Source organism: Ambystoma mexicanum, chromosome 3q, assembly GCF_040938575.1.
Source record: "Ambystoma mexicanum isolate Mex_15411 chromosome 3q, UKY_AmexF1_1, whole genome shotgun sequence".
NCBI classification, from domain to species: Eukaryota; Metazoa; Chordata; class Amphibia; order Caudata; family Ambystomatidae; genus Ambystoma; species Ambystoma mexicanum.
In genome coordinates, this window is record NC_090926.1 from 262,362,180 (window position 1) to 262,372,545 (window position 10,366).

Genomic DNA, 10,366 nt, shown 5'->3' on the forward strand with positions numbered 1-10,366 from the left:
TACATAGAGCTCACTGATGGAAGTCCAGACCTTCACCAATGAGGAAACCACAGACACGTTGAGTATTCCAATGGTGAGGACAAGCAACATAAACGCAGTAATGTTTTAGAGTGTATATATAATGAAGGAGCAAGATTCATCCTTGATCACTATTCAAGTCAACAGCAACCTCACTCACCTATCAAGTAATTATTTTATACTAATCCTTTATATGCGAATGAACAATGCATGCATGTAATCTACTTCAAATTGGAACAGAATTGAAACAGAAAGAAGATTATTATGTATAATATTAGTCATTGACACAAAGTGGCATGTAGGAGTGTCTCTCAATATGGACCATCGTCTGCATCACATGTTTTCTTTTTAATTTTGCTTTCACATCCTAATTAAAATAATGACTATGTTTTAGGGGGATGCCAGAACTTCCACGACAATCATTTCCTCATTTGCAACCGGTCCAAAGTATGAGGTATGCCTTTTTTTTAAATTATTGTTATGTTAGAAGTCGCGGATCTACTTTTTATGGTTTGAAATTAGTGTTTTATTTTTCAAACAATGTACAATACTGTAACCAAAGTGCAAAAAATGTTAATCAACAACCTTGTTGTATTTGTCGCCCATAGAACTGCAAAAATGAAAGTAAACCCTCCACAGAAACCTTCAGTTTGTGCCACCTCATGAGTTGAGGTGGCAATTGCATCCCACATTTCCTCATTCCCGTTGACCTGATCTGCTCATCCTTGTCAAAGCTGGCCACTAATGATAGCTCCACTTGCAACTGGGCTGGCTGTGGCATATCCCCACCTACCATTCTCTGGGGGATAAGCCAATACTACCTGCTCCCTGCTTACAATGTCCCTAGGGGTAGAGTTGCTGGGTGAAATGATACTACCACTCTGTTTACAGCCCCCATTGTCCATTGAGCTAGTGTGAGAACATTACAGCGCAAACTCATTTTGGAGGCAACATTCTAATCACTATGTTTTGCAGGATGATATCACATCAACTCCACGTGACATCGCAGAAGGTTATCAGGTGAAATATAAAAAATATATTTTGAAAATGTTAAACGTACCAAGTGTTCAACCATATCTTGTTAAGAATTTTAAAATTCATATGAACCCCCAGGTGGATCATTCTTGTTGGAGAGGATGCGGCCACCCAGGCTCCTTCTTCCACATGTGGTGGGCTTGCCCAAAGGTCCAACAATTCTGGAAATCATGCCTGGGGTCCATCACACAAATTACCGGAACAACGATTCCCCTGGAACCAGAACCAGTTTTGCTGGGAGCTCCAATCCCCGGGACCTACCCGCGCTCCGGGACCAGATCGAAACTACTAACTCACTGCCTACTAGCAGGGAAAACGGTGGTGGCCCGAGCTTGGAAAACCCCGGAAGGCCCTCACATAGCCCAATGGTGGACCAAACTTTGGGACATTCTGGTAGCGGAGAAGGTAACGGCAGCACAAGCGGGAACTCTCCATCGTTTCCAGAATATCTGGGCCCCAGTGCTGGAATTCGACCAGCGCTTCCCCGCCCTGACCTATAAACCTACCAGGGCCCACTGGATCCTGAAAAATCAAGAGATCCCTGAGGAAGATACATAGACGCTGAGGCGCAAACTGGGTAGCCCAGGAGGGAAGATTCCGCCTACAATGCCTTAGGGACAGAGGGACCAAAGGGAGGAGGGAGGGAGGAAACTCAGGGGGGATAAAGGACTGGGGATCAACATGCCTAAATAATCACTGCTTCTAATGTTTGTAATTGTCATCCTGCCTTGATTTAAAATAAACAAAGTTAAAAAAAAAAAAAGAATTTTAAAATTGTATTACAATGATTAACCTTTTCGTTTATGGTTGCTCATCATTTAAAATAAATTTGTCAAGAATTACTTTGTGAGATCAAAGTTGATACAATTACATTTGCTTGACAGTTAACTTTTTAAGTTTTTTTTAATGAATGTTATGTCCAAGGAATATATCACTCAATTGGTTGAAATTGAAGTGGCACATGGGCCAGAGGTATACATAACATTATCTAAAATGTCATTTATCAACACGTCTCATTGGCACGTCATTCTTAATATGTTTCCTTGAGTGGAAAAGACAATTCCTTGGTTTATACATTGTAAAAAATCTTCTTCAAAGAAAACTAAGAAAACCAGGATAAAGAACAAACCTGGTTGCTTTGGAGAAGTTTTTAAGTGGATATTTTAATCATATTAGGTTTTTAATTGGTAAATCGTATCTTCTGTATGTGTTATATAAATTGAGCATGTTTCCCTTTAAATCTGTTAGATGCCCAGCAAGAAGAGGAGCATAAAGACTCAGACAATAACAGAAACTAATGATGTTGTCTGCCAAACGGATGTCACTATGGATCAACTACTTTTTGAGGCACAGCATGGTCAAGTTAAGAGTCATGATGCAGATGTCCAGTGGCCAGAATATGAATTGAATGTGACCAGTGAAACTTGGAAAGTAGCCATGGATCATTGCTACACTGCACATCATATCCCAGATGAAAGTGAAGAATCAGAAGACATATCGGATTGCTTGCAGACCCGTTGACACAATCTACACCCTCTAAACAATGTCCACCAACAAAACATCCAATTTTAGCTGTTTCTCCAATTCATGAGCAATATCACAGCCTGAAATAACTGAAGCATCTTCACAATTGATTGATGAATCTGCTCATGATCTCGACTTCAGTATTCCTAGTTTGGGGGACTTGTCCATCACCGTCGAATCGCAAACCACAGTACTGCAGGACAATTGGCTATTAAAGGAGCACAAATACATTCTATTCAATTGCTGCCTGCTAGAGATTATACAAAAGATTAAATGTGATCAAAAATTACATAGGTGTATATGTGGAGAGCCATTGGTGAATGTTACTTGTGTAGTCAAAGGTACCAACCTGAAAATCCAGTCCAGCTGTGTCCACCACCATAACACCTTTTCATGGTCAGCACAACCTATGCTTGGAAATGTGCCTGCCGGAAATGTACTTTGTTCATCTGCTTTGCTGTTCAGTGGATCAACGTTCAGTAAAAGGACAAGTTCCTGTCAATTTGTGGCACTTGAGTTCCTTTCTAAAACCCAGTACTACAAATATCAGAAGGATTTCTTGTTCCCCACTATTAGCCGTGGCTGGAAACTCGAACAGATATCAATTAACAGCACACTCGCAGGTGACGGACAGTGTTATAGTCCCGGATTTTCCGTCAATACTCCACTTACCACATGGAAAGTAAAAAAAATAGTGAGTTTGGTCATTGTGCAGGTGACTGAATGTACATCGTCTGTTGCCATGGAGAAACATGGTTTCATTAAATCTATTGAACCTCTGGAATCCAGGGGAATACAAGTAGACCTGATAGCCACTGACAGGCATGTTGAAATAGCAAAGGCCATGTGAGAGCAGTTCCCACACATACAGCATCATTTGATGTATGGAACGTTGCAAAATCAATTCCTAAATAAATGACAGCTACAGGTAAAAATAAGTGTCCAGAAAACATTTTAAAGTGGTCTCACTCTATCAGCAACCATCTTTGGTGAAGCTTAAAAATGTGTGACGGATCTGTAGAAATTCTACTTGAAAAATGGCGTTCATTGATGCACCATTGTTCCAACGTACACTGTTGGAGAGAAAACAACTGGCAATGTTAATGTTCAATAGTGTATTTTTATTTATTTATTTATTTTTGGCGATGTAATCATGTTAAATATGCATTGGTGGTTTCATTTTACCTTTCCTTTATTCATATTGCTTTTCCTCTGTCATATATATATATATACCGAAAATGTCAATGTGATTATTTGAAATATTTTGTTTTATTTCAAAATCATGGAAAATAATGTTTTGATTGAAATTCTTGATACATATGCTTTTCGATTCTATATTTGTGAAAAGTCTGTGTAAAAATGTTCATTATGACAAATAAAACATGAACTATCAATCATGCAGAACCAAGATATTGACATTGTTAGAATTTATCGTGAACACTGAACAATCCCAGCATGGCAGTCGCTGACTCAAGTGTCAATGCTGCTTCCAGGCAGACTGTCATAGACATCCTCTTTGGCGTTCCCTCTCCGGACATATGGATTACCCACATGGTCTTTATCCTCTCCCCTTCCTCTTCGTCGCCCATCAATGGTGGTTCCAGATGGAAAGTACTGTTATCTTTTAGAATGGCAGTGTCATGGCCCAGGGCTTTCAGCCAAACCTCCTCCTTATTGATAGTCGTCTTCTGTGTATCATATTCCCCACTGATCCCGCCACTGCTCTGTCTGCCTCCTCTCTTGCCCCCTCTCCACCACCAACGGGGGTAGCACATCTCTGTACCCCTGCTCGGAAGAGCCTCAAAGGTGGCAACTGGATTCACCAACCTTCCTCAACTCTCGACCTGCTGTAAAACATTCCTCTGATATCTGTGTCCTTCAAGACTTTGAACTGGATGTTCTCTGGCTCAATAAAATGTAGTTCACAGCCAGCTCTGTCACTGATTTTCACATACTCCTCACTGGGGGCTACAACATCCACTCCAAGCACTCACCTAACCAGTCCAGAGGCAGCGTGCCCTTGGAACACCATTAGTTGTGTAGGCGCATTAGAGACATCACAAATAAATAAATAAAATAAATAAAATACAAGCAAGGATTAATGGAACTATAACTATTAGTTGTGTGGTTGATATTAATCAAGCAATGTTACCAGGTGGAAGTCATGGGGGCACAAATGTTTGTACGTAATAGCCCAACTGCATTAGCTAACATAGTTTGTTGATCAATATGCTTGTAACTCACCACCCGCAATTTCCCTGGTTTCACATTTGGTAGATCACATTTATTTACCATTTATGTGACGAGAGACACAAGAACAAGTTGTGTTCGTACACTTGAAGGTGAAGGCATGCCCACGATCACTCACACCAGAAAAAATACACCCCGTAGGGAAAAAGGCCCAAGAAACTCTAGCAAGGATAATACATTTTATTTTTACCCAGAAATAGGTATCAGCAAATAACTCTGCTGCTACAGAACATTCTGCCAAAAAACTACAAGCAGAAACATATTAAGACAAAAATTGTCATGCGTGAAACACACACATATACAGTAAAAACATGCGTGTCTGGTTGGTGAGACCCTATGCAGGTCCAGCCTGCTCTATAGGAGATCCCAGGCCATTGGCCACAGCCCAGTCTGTCTGTCTGTCTTCCCTCATGTGGGGTCTGCTGGGCTCATCATCTGCATGGAACCAAGGTCGAGCTAGCAATTAATTGTGGACTATGAAAAAATGTTGCTTTATCATTACACTGTGCACATGCGAGACTCGGGGACTGGCAAAGAGGGAGTCTCAGGTCACGCTAACCCACACATTGTTTTGTTCACTCACTCCTTATCCCATTGTCTGCATCCAAGGCTTCCACCCTCGCTTTGGAATATCATTTATTCCTACCTGTACCTCGCAATTACAAATCTTGTCATGTTCTTAGATCTTTTATGGCAAGCTGGTTATTGAGTGGTGGTCTGGGGTCAATTGCTATCATGGATCTCAGGGGGTCTCGGAACCAGGACAGTTGTAGAGGCTATAACTTGTGGTTGGCTGGGTGGTGGTTGAGGGCCTGCTTTGGCCTGGATGTGATAAACATGCACACTAAGGACCCTGGTACTGTCTTGTGGCCTTGTGGGGCACATTCCTTCCAAACAGACACATTGGTAGCATATTGTAAAACAAAGGAGGGTTTCTATGGGGGTTGGTAGCGTGGCCCGTCTCTCTATGGTTTTGGGCTGGTCAGGTTTCCCCATGCAACTTTGTAGCCTGTATCCTGACAGGCTGAATGCCCAGTGGCCCTGCATGCCTTGCGCTTTGGCTATATTTAACAAAATGGCATTCGCTCGCTTGCTTACACTATGTCTAAATTTATAAATCGATCATAATATTTATGGTCGTGCAGGGATATTACAATGCCCACCTCCCCCTTCATCCATTACAATTCTCCTAATGGGGGTCATCCCACTCTAAAGCGCCATAGGGGGTGGGTCAGGTTTAACTCCCTTCCTAACAATGGTAATTGTATCTATGGGGACTGCCAACAACAACTGAGCCAAAGACACTCAGTGCACTTGACAATTATTGTACAGACATATAGCACATTGTTCTGAACTTTGATGCATAGTTCAAATAATGGAAGCATAGATAAACGCATGAAAATTCATCCGTGGATATGGTGATGCAGAGGTAATAAGTATGAACAGTAATCGTTTTTTTCCCCATCTGTATGAAGTGGAGGTGCTTTCCTCCGAGACTAAAAGTTTTCAGAAAGTGCCATGGAAAGTGGTGAAAAGGATGGCATCCCAAATGCGAGCATTCAGAATGTCTGACAGTCAAACGCTTCTCCAAGTAGAGGGTGGGAGGCAGGTTTCTCTCCTCGGCTGGTGCCTATCTTTGGAACAGCCTTCCTGCCCCTCTCAGACTTGAGCCGCACCGCTCAAAACTCTTCTCTTCTCTACCTGTTTCCCTCTTTCCCTTCACCGTTAAACACCCCACTGCCATTGTGACAAGTTTCTGGATCATCATGTATCTCACAGGAAACCAGGTCCATCCTCCACATCTATACCGGCACCCCTCCCCCAATTCACAGCCCTGCGGGCCCATGCTTAATGGCTCGATATACCTCCATTGAGAGCTCCTTGGCTACCCTTTGCACCCCCCTCTTGGGGCCTCCATCAGCACTTGTCCACCCCTTTGCTCTTGCCATTGTTATTATTTCCCATGTTCCGTTCCCAATAAGTATTGTGCCGCTTTGAAACATAATTCTGTTGTATAAAGTGACTTACAAATGCTCAATAACATAAAGTAGAAAATAGATAAATACACCACATTGAAATCCCGGGTGGCAGAAGGGGTCATTGCGAGTGCGAAAAAAAGGCTAGAGACAAATTAGGTATGAGTACACAGTGTTTTAAAGCCTCACCTTGTGGGGCGTGTGGCTTCTTGGCATGAGAATAAATACATGGAGACATATGTAGTGTCAGCACGCAATCTCACCCAGTTTCACCTGATGGTACACAGGGCTGCTTCAGGTGCGCATGTGAGCATGACCAGACATAAGTAAGAGGCGTTCGATATGTGCCAGGAATGTTGAGTTGCGAACAAATGAATCAAAGGAGGAACTCACTTAGTAATGAAGGTTGGTAGGTTTGTAGGAGACTAAGGGGGTAATTCATAGAATTTAGCGCACAAGTGGCGCAGGCAGCTGGCGCACAGTGTGCACGTGCGAATCCCTGCGCCAGCCGCGTGCGCTAAAATCCATTTCCGCGCACAGCATATTCATGGATTCCAGCTACCAAAACCAGCCATGGTGCACAGTGGCGCAGCGACCCTGCAGCAGCGCCAGTTACGCCCCCAAGAACGCCTCTCGACAGGGAAAAGCCATCAAAATCCCCAATCCAGCGCAAAGGGCTGCGCTAACCCTGTACCAGCATGGCAAGCGGGCTACGTGTATCACTGGGGTGCGCGGGAAGTACCTCACGTCATTTCAGCTGGGTACGTGTATTTCAGGGGTGCGCTGGAAGTTCCACACGCGATTCCATCAGGGTACGTGTACATCAGGGGTGCGCGGGAAGTTTCACACGTGAATTCAGCAGGGTACGTGTATTATCAGGGGTGCGTGGGAAGTTCCACACGCGAATGTCCTGGCTACGTGTATTACGGGGTGCGCGGGAAGTTTCACACGGGATATCAGCAGGGTACGTGTATTCCAGGGGTGCGCTGGAAGTTCCACACGTGAATGTCCTGGCTACGTGTATCTTGCGGTGCGGGGGAAGTTTCACACGCGATATCAGCAGGGTACGTGTATATCAGGGGTGCGCGGAAAGTTCCACACGCGAATGTCCTGGCTACGTGTATTTCGGGGTGCGCGGGAAGTTTTACACGCAATATCAGCAGGGTACGTGTATTCCAGGGGTGCGCTGGAAGTTCCACGCGCGAATGTCCTGGCTACGTGTATCCTGGGGTGCGCGGGAAGTTTCACATGCAAAATCAGCAGGGTACGTGTATTACAGGGGTGCGCGGGAAGTATCACACGCAAAATCAGCAGGGTACGTGTATTTCAGGGGTGCACGGAAAGTATCACACGCGATTCCATCAGGGTATGTGTATTACAGAGGTGCGCTGGAAGTTCCACACGCGAATGTCCTGGCTACGTGTATTTCGGGGTGCGCGGGAAGATTCACACACAATATCAGCAGGGTACGTGTATTCCAGGGGTGCGCTGGAAGTTCCACACGCGAATGTCCTGGCTACGTGTATTTCGGGGTGGCGGGAAGTTTCACACGCAAAATCAGCAGGGTACGTGTATTTCAGGGGTGCGCGGAAAGTATCACACGCGATTCCATCAGGGTACGTGTATTACAGGGTTGCGCGGGAAGCATCACACGCAAAATCAGCAGGGTACGTGTTTTTCAGGGGTGCGCGGAAAGTATCACACGCAATTCCATCAGGGTACGTGTATTACAGGGGTGCGCGGGGAGCACCACACGTGACTTGCACGTGTGGGTCCTCCCAGGTGTTCCCTCTACACCCTCCACAGCCCCTGCAGGTGGCCCACACCACAGGGGCCTACCCTGCACATGTCCTGCAGGCACCCCATCCACCATGGCCATGCCCCCCAGCCAACCCACATGTCACCTTGCACTACTGCCCACCAATGCATGTCCCCCTGCACCCCCAGCCACCAGGGGCAGCCTCCACCAGGCCCCCACCCATGTCTCCCACCACCCCCACCCCCCAGCCACCAGGGGCACCCTCCAGCAGGCCCCCACCCATGTCTCCCACCAGCCCCAGCCACCAGGGGCAGCCTTCACCAGGCCCCCACCCATGTCTCCCACCACCCCCACCCAGCCTCCACCAGGCCCCCACCCATGTCTCCCACCACCCCCACCCCCCAGCAGTGCAGGGGCAGCCTCCACCAGGCCCCCACCCATGTCTCCCACTACCCCCACCCCCCAGCAGTGCAGGGGCAGCCTCCACCAGGCCCCCACCCATGTCTCCCACCACCCCCACCTCCCAGCAGTGCAGGGGCAGCCTCCAGCAGGCCCCCACCCATGTCTCCCACGACCCCCACCCCCCAGCCACCAGGGCCACCCTCCAGCAGGCCCCCACCCATGTCTCCCACCACCCCCACCCCCCAGCAGTGCAGGGGCAGCCTCCACCAGGCCCCCACCCATGTCTCCCACCACCCCCACCCCCCAGCAGTGCAGGGGCAGCCTCCAGCAGGCCCCCACCCATGTCTCCCACCACCCCCACCCCCCAGCCACCAGGGGCAGCCTCCAGCAGGCCCCCACCCATGTCTCCCACCACCCCCACCCCCCAGCAGTGCAGGGGCAGCCTCCAGCAGGCCCCCACCCATGTCTCCCACCACCCCCATCCCCCAGCCACCAGGGGCACCCTCCACCAGGCCCCCACCCATGTCCAACTCATGTTCCCCTGCACCCCCACCCCCCAGCAGTGCAGGAGCAGCCTCCACCAGGCCCCCACTCATGTCCCCTATCACCCCCACCCCCCAGCAGTGGAGGGGCAGCCACCACCAGGCCCCCAGTCATGTCCCCCATCACCCCCACCCCCCAGCCACCAGGGGCAGCCTCCACCAGGCCCCCACCCATGTCTCCCACCAGCCCCACCCCCCAGCAGTGCAGGGGCAGCCTCCACCAGGCCCCCACCCATGTCTCCTACCACCCCCACCCCCCAGCAGTGCAGGGGCAGCCTACACCAGGCCCCAACCCATGTCTCCCACCACCACCACCCCCCAGCAGTGCAGGGGCATCCTCCAGCAGGCCCCCACCCATGTCTCCCACCACCCCCACCCGCCAGCCACCAGGAGCATCCTCCAGCAGGCCCCCACCCATGTCTCCCACCACCCCCACCCCCCAGCAGTGCAGGGGCAGCCTCCAGCAGGCCCCCACCCATGTCTCCCACCACCCCCACCCCCCAGCAGTGCAGGGGCAGCCACCAGAAGGCCCCCACCAATGTCTCCCACCACCCACACACCCCAGCCACCAGGGGCAGCCTCCACCAGGCCCCCACCCATGTCCAACTCATGTCCCCTATCACCCCCAACGTCCAGCAGTGCAGGGGCAGCCTCCACCAGGCCCCCACTCATGTCCCCTATCACCCCAACCCCCAGCAGTGCAGGGGCAGCCTCCAGCAGGCCCCCACTCATGTCCCCTATCACCCCCACCCCCCAGCCACCAGGGGCAGCCTCCACCATGCCCCCACCCATGTCTCCCACCACCCCCACCCCCAGCAGTGCAGGGGCAGCCTCCACCAGGCCAGCACCCATGTCTCCCA